The sequence below is a fragment of the Coloeus monedula genome, assembly GCF_965178545.1.
Source record: "Coloeus monedula genome assembly, chromosome: 1".
NCBI classification, from domain to species: Eukaryota; Metazoa; Chordata; class Aves; order Passeriformes; family Corvidae; genus Coloeus; species Coloeus monedula.
This window is the reverse complement of record NC_138781.1, coordinates 133,267,310-133,277,700: the sequence shown is the minus strand read 5'-3', so window position 1 is coordinate 133,277,700 and position 10,391 is coordinate 133,267,310.

Genomic DNA, 10,391 nt, shown 5'->3' with positions numbered 1-10,391 from the left:
CATGGCTTTAACACTTTTAAATGAATTCAAATTCTATGTTTATGAATATTCTGAAAAAAATATATTGACACTATAAATAAATTTACTGTAGATTATTCACACATCACTCATAATTCAGTTCTATACTTGATATAGTCAAAAGTTAATTTACTGATGTTTGTTCTGACTTTTTATTCTGCTTTAGTTACATACTAATAAATTAAGTCATTATATAAATAAAATAGTTCACTGATAGTACTGATGTGTTTTATTTCATTTTGCAGATTATTTAAGTGTATATGCTATTTCACCATAACATTTACAATATCAATATGGACAGTTTTGCGTTAGACATCTTGAAATACAAATGATCATTCTTATGCATATGCCTGTAAAATGTTTAATCCTTTAGTATAACTTATCCAGTAAAAGTCTGAAATTGCATTGTATTCACCATTTTTGTACACTTTCTGTATAATCCATGGATTAAACTTAGGCTTTTACTTACTCTAGCAATCACTACTCATTTCATCAGATGTGAAGCATACATGCTAGAAAGCTGCAGCAAAACTCTGAGGATGAGGTGGGGAAATGACTGGAATATTGATTCAGGAATACTCTTTTTGACATTCCTTACAGTCAAAACATTTTTGAAAGAGATTCCTAACTACTCTTCTATCTTTTCTCTGATTCTTTACTCATGTTTTCCCTCTCATACTGTACGGTTTACTGTAAACTCCTAAAGGATAGCTTTTAAAGACACTGGTAGGTCTTTCTGCTACTTTACAGGTCAAAAAGGGATTTGATGGTAAGTATTTTGCTTTTCCAACTTCTTTATGTAAGTAAAGGACATTTTAACTAGTAGGACATGAGATTATTGTTGAGGATAAAGACTGAAGGACTTAATATCTCAGGTTGAATTACACTAGGTAAATGGGGTCCCTGAAATTCTCTACTTACAAAATTGTCCTTCTGACATTTCCCTTTCTCCTCATGGAATAGAGGACCAGTGCATCTGGAGATGTTTACCAGAGTGTTCATTTGTATGCCTGGAATAGGAAAACCAAAGAAACTGGATGAGTAGTGTTCCCAGTCTGGAGTCAGTACAAACACCCTGTCACTTAAATGGTTTCCTGTGCTTTTCCTTATTCACTAAAATTTTTTAATCAAATGAAATGTTGTTATTTCAGATAGATTAACAATTTTATTGCCCTCTAGTGGACTCACTTATTTGCAATTGCATAAATTAACCTGAAGAGATTTTTAAAAGCATATGCTCTGTAACACAGAACAGTAAATCTGAACCAGAAAGTAACTTTGATTGAAAAATATCCCACGAATTACTTTTCATAAGGTATGGGCTGGGGATTATGGCCTGGCAGTGGCACCAACCAGTCAAGTATGGCACGACTGCCTGAGGCCCAAACAATACATCAGGCATGTAGTGACAGGACAAGGGGAAATGGTTCAAAACTGAAAAAGGGAAGGTTTAGATTAGCTATTAGGAAAAAATTCTTTACTGTGAGGGTGGTGAGGCACTGGGACAGGTCGCCCAGAGCAGCTGTGGATGTTCTATCCGAGGAGGTGTTCAAGGCCAGGTTGGATGGAACTCTGAGCAACCTAGTATACTTAAAGTGTCCTTGTCCATGACGAGGGAGGTTGGAACTAGATGATCTTTAAGGTCCCTTCTAACCCAAACCATTCTACGAGTCTATGATTTCAGCTCTTCAGTATGTGCATTAATCAGTCTCAATAACTCTCAGACATTATTCATATTTTATTGTAGCTTCAATGCTTGGTTAAATTTCTGAAATTATTCAGCATGTTTAACTTGCACAGGTTCTGTTGGGGACAGAGAGCAAGCCTTGGAAAATGTTCTATGAGAAAAAAAAGTAAAGGGTAAGCACTGAAAGGCAACAAAAGAAAATATTGTCAGAAGTATGTTGGAAAATTATCAGGCCATGCATAAAATAGAAGAGTTTTAAATACTTTATAAAGATTAAAATTGAAGGGACTGGTCTAATAAAGATAGCTAAGGTGAATAAAGATGCAGATGGATTTTAGAAAGAAACCACTAGGGTAGGTACTGAACTTGTTGACTTCTAAAAGCATTGTTTAATGAACCTAATTTGCCATTGCAAATTGCACTGAGCATCAATCTAGATAGCATAGCTAGACCTCTTCACATGTGTCTAAATATGGCCTTTATATACAAAATGAATTAAAATTTAGATTTTTAAATTTTGAACAAGCATCAGTGAAACTCTCTTTGGGATAAAATATGTCTGATTTTTTTATGAAATACTGAGTATTAATGGGAGTAAAATATGGCTTCACAAATACCACATATTTCCATGTTGCAGCATTTCTAATATTAATATAATTTGGCAATTTGATCTCTTTAAAATATCTGGTGAGAGTTGTTTTAATATTTGGAGTCCATCACTAATACTTATTTCGCACAATAAGGAGCTACATAAATATTTATTAAATGATGCATAATTTTTCGAAATAATTTCTTAGCACATAGCAGGCTTGCAAATTTGACTGAGAGAGACTGATTACTGCAAATTCCATTGCTTATGCTTTGAAGTGAATTGGATTACTCTGGATTTACACAAGGGCCTGGAGTACATTAACAGGCTTTAGCTATCCTAAGCAGCCTCACCTGGATCTTCACCCAGCCACTCTTCTTATGGGCATGGCAGTTTCATGAAGCTCATGCCAGGTCACACAGCCCCTGCCCCGTGCTACAGTGAAGGTGTCCCTGAGCCCAGACCTGCCTCCTGGTGTTCTGGTCCAAGGGGTTCCTGCACAGACCTGAAACATATGCTGCAGTAGCCTTGTATCCAGCCCTGTCTCCTGTCACTCCTGAAGGAATCTCTGTGATCTGCCCAGACTTGACCCATTATCTCACCTTATATGGGACTGCTGATGGATGCTGCTCCTCTCATGGTCCTGCCTTCCTGCAGTAGGGCTGTTCTTTTTGTCAGAGAGGGCACTGTCCTGCCTGTCTTCAGCTCTTGGCTCATACTCTTCAATGGACAGTGAACCATCCTCTTCTGGACTAGACCAGACCCCTTTAACCAAGGGCTTTTGTTGCTCCCTGGAAAACAGGTACATAAACCAAGAATATTTCCCTAACAAATTTACATCCAGTATCAGCAAATTAGGCACAAATTTATATTTGCTTGAACCATGTCCAATGCTTCTAAGTTTTAAGGGCAGAGAGGACTTCTACACATCAGTCATAAAGAATTAGGGATACATTTTTCTACACAAGAAATACAATGTATTTCTTGCACCATTCTGGATATTTTTTAAATCTGGTATTATTTTGCTCCTGTCATAAAGAAGCCTAATATATTCATAAAGCCCAGCCTTCACTTAAAATCCCTTTTCAGAGCTTTAACTGCTACATTGTATCTGCAATTTAAAATTTGGCTTCAGATTGCATAATTTACCAAGTATATTCTCTCATCAACTGTTGATTTAGGCAAAAAATCACAGTCAAAATCACTGTGAAAGAAGAGACATCCACAGCTGAAATCTAAAATTAGACAAAGACAAATCATCCTTGGACTATTTGGTGCCTACCTAGGAGTTTTACCTCTGAGGGTGGTGGAAGTGTGCAAAATTAACCTGGTGGTGAAAACGTGGGCAGATATACTGTATCTTACACAGCCTCAGAGAAGAATGCAAGGAAATCTGGCAAGCAAGTGCTTTGCCTCTTCCATAATTAAAAAAAAAAAAAAAAGGATCAATTTAAATGCTTCACAGTACAGGCATCACCACACTGATATAAGTCATCATATACATGGTTTCTAAGGGTGAGCAAGGTGAGATGTGTGTCAGCCATGCAACAATTCCATCCCTGTACTATTTCTGGGGTCAGATAAACTACAAAGAAACTCTTTATGCAGCTGATGAAAGCAAGCAGCCATTTGGTCATAACTGTGACCCGTCCTTAGGATAGATAAAAAATGCCACTAACGTGGATTCCTCATATTTGGGAATCTCTCTGCTATTCTGACTGAGTTTGAATTGTGCTTGTTTTATTAAGAATTTCATAACATTCTATGAAATTATAGGATTGACTCTATGAATAAAATTGATGGGATCCAGATTTACAGTAATATTTGTGAAGAATCTAGGACTAGTTCTATGATAAACAAATCTATAGGCAAATATCCAATAAACTGGGGGAACTCACATCTCTGTGTTGTAATTATATGATACATGCCCCTTTGAATTTCGGTGGACCCAGGATTCCTGGTTTCTCTTGCAAGGAATCATAAATTGTTTTCTGTGCTGCACAGTAATTTTGCCCGTGCAGCTTTAACATATACCAGGCAATTTCCAGATGAAGGATATTTTCTCCCAGTTCAGTCAAGCAGTAACAAAGTCTCATAGTTCCACTTCTTGATCTTATCCTATTACTTCACTATTTCTTTGTTCCATTGTTCCAATCATGATGTCCTCAGACAGTATCATTTTTCCTGCTTTCTCTTAGTGGCACTGATACCTCATCATTTACCACATCCAATCAATCTCTGGCCTACATCTGAAAAGGATATTTCCCCCATTCAGTTTGACTTATCATTTTTTATCAATCATTATCTTTTTCCTTGTTCTTGTTGGGGTTTTTTTGCTTTCATTTGGGGCTGTTGTTGCTGTTGGTTGGTTGTTTTTTTGTTTGTTTGTTTGTTGTTCTTTTTTTGTGGGGTTTTTTGTAGTTTTGTTTGTTTGATTTTATTATTATTATTATTATTATTATTATTATTATTTTTCTGTTCTGTTCTTTCCTTATTATGGAGCAATATGAAAGTGGCCTTCAGATGGATGTCACAAAGAGAACCTACCCCTTTGAATAGGAATGATTGCTTCTTCCATTCACCACAAACAGGAAAATGCCACCCAAAGGATGGGAGAAGAGGCAGAGGCAGTAGCAAGAAACGGTGAAAGGCTGTGATGCCCTTTTCCCATCTGTAACAGTAAGTTTAGAGACTGTACTGGTAACTGTTAGGAGGACCCATGGCTTTCAGAAAATGAGATCACTTCCCAAAGCTGAACATGCTGTAATTACATCACACTTGTGTTATTGTCATCATATTCTCAGAACAGGAAGCTCATGTCATTCCAAGCAAGTACATTTTTAATCATTAAATGAAAAGCTTTTACTTCCAGGAGCTACAGAAAAATATATCATCTGTCCACAAAAAGGAAAGGACAGAATACTACTGTTTCAAAGAGTAGTCCTATTAGTCAGCATGCTAATGTGTTTCACAAAAGCCCACAAAACTTCACATCATGTGGTGATCTTTCCTGACCAAGAAAAAAAAAAAAACAAACTTACATTTAATGATAAAATTTAATCTATGTACTGCAGAAACGCAAATATTTCTCTGTCCTATATTCCTTCTGAAGGGCTGGAACTAGTGAAGAACTTCTACACATATTTAAACCTAGATCAAATATCAATTCGCTTTTTTCCTAAGGTTGATTGCATTATTTACCTGTAATTCATTAAAAAGATAATTAGTGGGTCAGTTATTTGGTCAATATACTCTGCTTTCAGGCAGGAGTAACTTGAAACATTCTTAGTTTTTAATTCTTATGGCCTTTTTAGAGTAGTCTCTTCCAATGTTTACTTATTATTACAGTAAGGCAAAAAAATATGTCTAACCTAACTGTCTTGGGTTTAAATTAAGTCAAAGTTATCCCACACTGATGAGGGATAAATGTTCTCTTTTCATGATACTGTACATTTTCAAAGAGATTATTACCATGTCCTCTGCACCATCTTTCTTTCTAGGCTATACAAATCCAAATTTCAGTTCAAGACAAAAGCTTTTCTCATCTGTCTTTAAATCTCTGATCACTTTGTTGCTCTTTTCTGTTTGTTTTTGTAGAGATCAGTGCCCAAACCTAATTTCTAGATGAAGCCTTGTCAAGACTGAGGAAGGAATAAAAAATATCATTCAGAGCTGGCAGTTTTTGATGAGCCATTCCCAGAACAACATTCACCTTTTTTGGCAACATCTTATACACCTTAATTCAGACATGGCACATTTATAGTTTTCTGTAGTCTTTCTTGTGTTGCTCTTCCTCCTTTTGTAACTGCCCATAGAACATCTTTGCTGAGCATGGTACCTGTATACATCATCATTAAATTCAATCAGGTTTGGGATCTTTTCTCTGACATATGTTCATCTCCAGAACACTTGCAAATTCCACAGTGCCAGTTCGATACAATGATGCCAACGTCATTGTGTGAAGTACTGTCAAGTAATCTGACATTTTCCAAAGGGTTGGAAAAGTAAGTATCCAGGGATAATACTTTAAATTAAAAAAGCTCGGTGTATGTGATACGTGTCAGCAAACCACGTTGCCTATATCATTGTGATTTAAAAGGGAAAAGTGAGTAAAAATCCAAGGAACTGTACTGCAAGATTAGAAAAAAGGCTTAAATTTTATTAAGCATTTGTAAAGTACCATGATGAAAAGGTACCCTTAATGCACATCCAGAACTACTTGTGGATACTGGTCTTGTTAGACTCAAGACCTAAGTTCTATAGACTTTGCACTTACCTGAAATTCATATTATAAAAAATAACACAATATTTAGTTTTTAAGTTATTATTGCTTCTCTTATCATATAGACATTAATCTATTCTCTGATGCATTAACAAAGCATTTGGTTGTACTGTACTACAAGAAATTACTTAATTCGCATACAAATTTCCTGAAATAAGTCCTTTGGTAGTAAAAGTTAGTTCCATTGAAAACAGTGAAATGACTCTACAGCACATTGAACTGAATGCTGGAAATTACTCTGTCTGCTTTACACTTTTTTGGAGTGGAATTTTTAATCAAAAATTATTTTTAATTCATAGGTTACTTGCAGTAGCCTTACTGGAAATTTCCAAGTGTTGTATGAGTCTGTGTAGCCTCATAAGTCATCTGATTATTACCTATGGTCCGTAAGTATTTTCTGAATGATCATATGCTTACAGATGTATTAGAATTCCTCATCTAAATATAAAATCAGCTATTTTCTTTAGACTATTGATCATTTATATGCTTTGAGGATATTTTGATTTTTAACCCTTAAATTTTAGTTTTTCAATTACAAGCTTTGCTCAGAATTATATTAAATAAGGAAGAAAAACAACTACAAAACTTAAAGTTCATAGAAGCATAGAATGGTTTGCATTGAAAAGGACCTTAAAGATCATCTAGTTCCAACCCCCCTGCCATTTACAGGGACACCTTGCACAAGACCAGGCTGTTCAGAGCCCCATCTAACATGGCCTTGAACACTTCTAGGCATGGGGCATCCATAATTTCTCTGGACAACCTGTTCCAGTGCCTCACCAGCCTCACAATAAGGAATTTCTTCCTAATATTTACTCAAAACCTACCCTCTTTCAATTCAAAACCATTCCCCCTTGTCCTATCACTACATGCCCTTGTAAAAAAAGTCTCTCTCCATCAGTCTTGTAGTTAGACACTTACAGACTACAGCTCTATGCACATTAACATCGCTTTGGTAAAATAAATGAAACAAATAAAAATAGAAAAATACCAACTAAATTCTTTTATGAGCTCATATTAAAGTTGTAATGATAATTAAAGAATAGACTAGCTCTCTTATTTGATTAACAAAAAATGGTAAACTTGCAGATTTGAGTTCCAGACAAGACAGAGTTGGTAAAACAGAACTTGCTCAAAGAACTAAGGAGAAAATCTCTTTTACTTTAACCTAACCTCCATTGTCTCTGTCCATTTATATATATGTTCTCATTAGGATACTAAGCATACATTTCACACTTGTTTTGTTCAATACTAAACATGGATGAACATCCTATGTTTGATGTTAAGTGCATCTATGGGTTTGGGAAAAGTTTGTGTCTCAGAACTCCACCTCTCACTCTACTTTCTGGCAGCTCTCTGGGTATGTCTGGTAATGAAAAAACAGACATCATGTTTCTTAAGATAATCTGGAACTCTGCCTTCTGTGCACTCTCTCCCTCTCTCTCATACACACACACACACACACACACACACACACACACACACACACACACACGTGTGCACACGCACATCGACAGACTCTCACAAAATAGCAACTATAGAACGTGTTACAATGAAAAAACCCGTATATTTCTAATGATGCTGTTTTGTCATCCTCTGTCCTCCAGAAATTTTATTCATCCTGACAAACATATGCCTGCTCTAACAAAATGTGAGATCCTTTCTAAAAGATACAAATGTTTTCATCTGCCTTTTGGTCAGTGAGAGCTGAAGGTTTGAAAGTCTGCTAAAGGCCCCTCACCTCATAAAGCCCACTGACTACATTAAGAAGGTGATTTTTCACTATGAATGACTGGACACAATAACAGTGGAAATAATATGAAGAGTAAGAAAGGTGTTCAGAGCAGTTAGTAAGTTGGACAACTGCAATATCAATCAATTAATGTAAATCCTCAGTAAATCTCAGGTGATGACTTAGCAACTAAATAAACAGCAAATGCACTTTTAAAACAATCATACATATAAGCAACTCTCTAATTATACTATTTCTAATTTCAGTCATTTTTATTTCATACTTTCCAACACAGGACATAGAAATAGATGAAGGGTAAGCCTAGTGTTTTCCAAAATGCCTGTGGGATCAGTTTGACCAGTTCCCATAAAAAAAATTAATGAGAAGTAGTGTTCAAATCCTATAGGTTCCTTTGAAATTTCAATCTGAAAGTATGAGTGCTATTTTGAAGCTTCTCTCAAGCTAAAGGTCTAATCATAATTCTGCCTCTTCTTCAGTTATGCATGAGTAAGAATATGTGCATAGGATTTCTATGGGAAGACTCCTTAATGATACAGAAATACTGTATAGGCAGTTCTTGTGCTTTTATGAAGTGTCTTGCAATGAAGAAGTTAGAAAAAAATAAAATTGAGAAGACCAGAAAAATCCAGGCAGAGGAAAGATAAAAAGCTCTGCACATCTTAGATTATGAAAGATTAGAAGATATATACATTAAAAATATATAAATAATATTTTTCTTGGAGAAAGATAATATAATGCTTTACAAGGACCAGGATCATACTTGTATTTACTTTGTACAGAGCAGAATTGGGGTGGAAGAGGGTGCAGGCAGGTGGGGTGTGTTGCAGAAATCTTCAGTAATTTTTGTATGACTCTGCTGTGCCTGAGTTATATAGGTCACACCAAACTGAACCAGTAAGACTTGATGAAAGTCTACAGCATAATGTAACTACTTTATATATGCTCTTTCCAGAATACAGATGTAAAACTGGACTTCTTATCTCACTTTTTTGCCAATGTCAGTGGCACCAGGCGCCACGTATGCACAGACTTTTTAAAGCTAATAACCATTAATTGTGCCTCACCTTTTTACAGAATCATAGGATCACAGATTGGCCTAGATTGAAAAGGACCTTAAAGATCATCCAGTTCCAACCCTCTGATCTTCCCATTTTTTTCCTTTACCAGTGTGCATTAGAAACATAATGAATTTAACTCTATTTTAGTAGCTCTACACACCTACAATATCAGCATATGTACAAATAGGTTTGAAATGTGACTCTTTATGTGACGTCATCCCCACCAAAATGCTAGAGTAATATTGTAGTGCATCATCAGATATATCTTTTTCTTCTTAACAATCTACACCAGCACCTCCATCCTTTTCCACATATTTTATGCTAATTATTTAAATTTCTGTTGCTAAGGTCATGACTGCCACTGGAATAGCAAAGAACAGCCAAGGTGGCCATGAAATTTGACTGATGAAAGAAGTTAACAGGGCAAAATTTGGTTTCAGCTTAATTACTTTAAAATAATTTCCTATCCTCTTCTGGAATATAAATTAAAAAACACCTGTAAGAGTAAGAAGAGAATGCTCACGGTGATCTAATTAAGAAGTACAGTGTCAAAAACAGAGGAACTGAACATTCTTTCGTCAGAGGAGCCTGGGCACAGGAAAACTGAGCCAGGTACAAATTTACATTCCCCAGAGATATGTAAAATCATCTGTATGATGCAACTAAATTCTGTGAGTGTGCAATACATTTTCAGATAGCAACATCCTGGTGAACATGTCCACCGTACTATTCCAAAGAATTCATTTTCTGAATCTTTTCTTCCCTTCACCTTCCCAAATTTTTCACCTTGGGATGTGACTACAGTGTGACTATAAATATTCACCCACATACTAATATTCTTGCACTTAAAAGCTACATTTTTAAGTTAAATGTTTCTTATTAGGCCACCAGCATTCAAGATAAAAAGCTGAAATTGCAAATGGAATCTTTATGCTGGTCTCATGAGAATGTGCACTATTTTATAGTCCTCTTTGACTGAACCACTACTTCCCAAATGACAAATA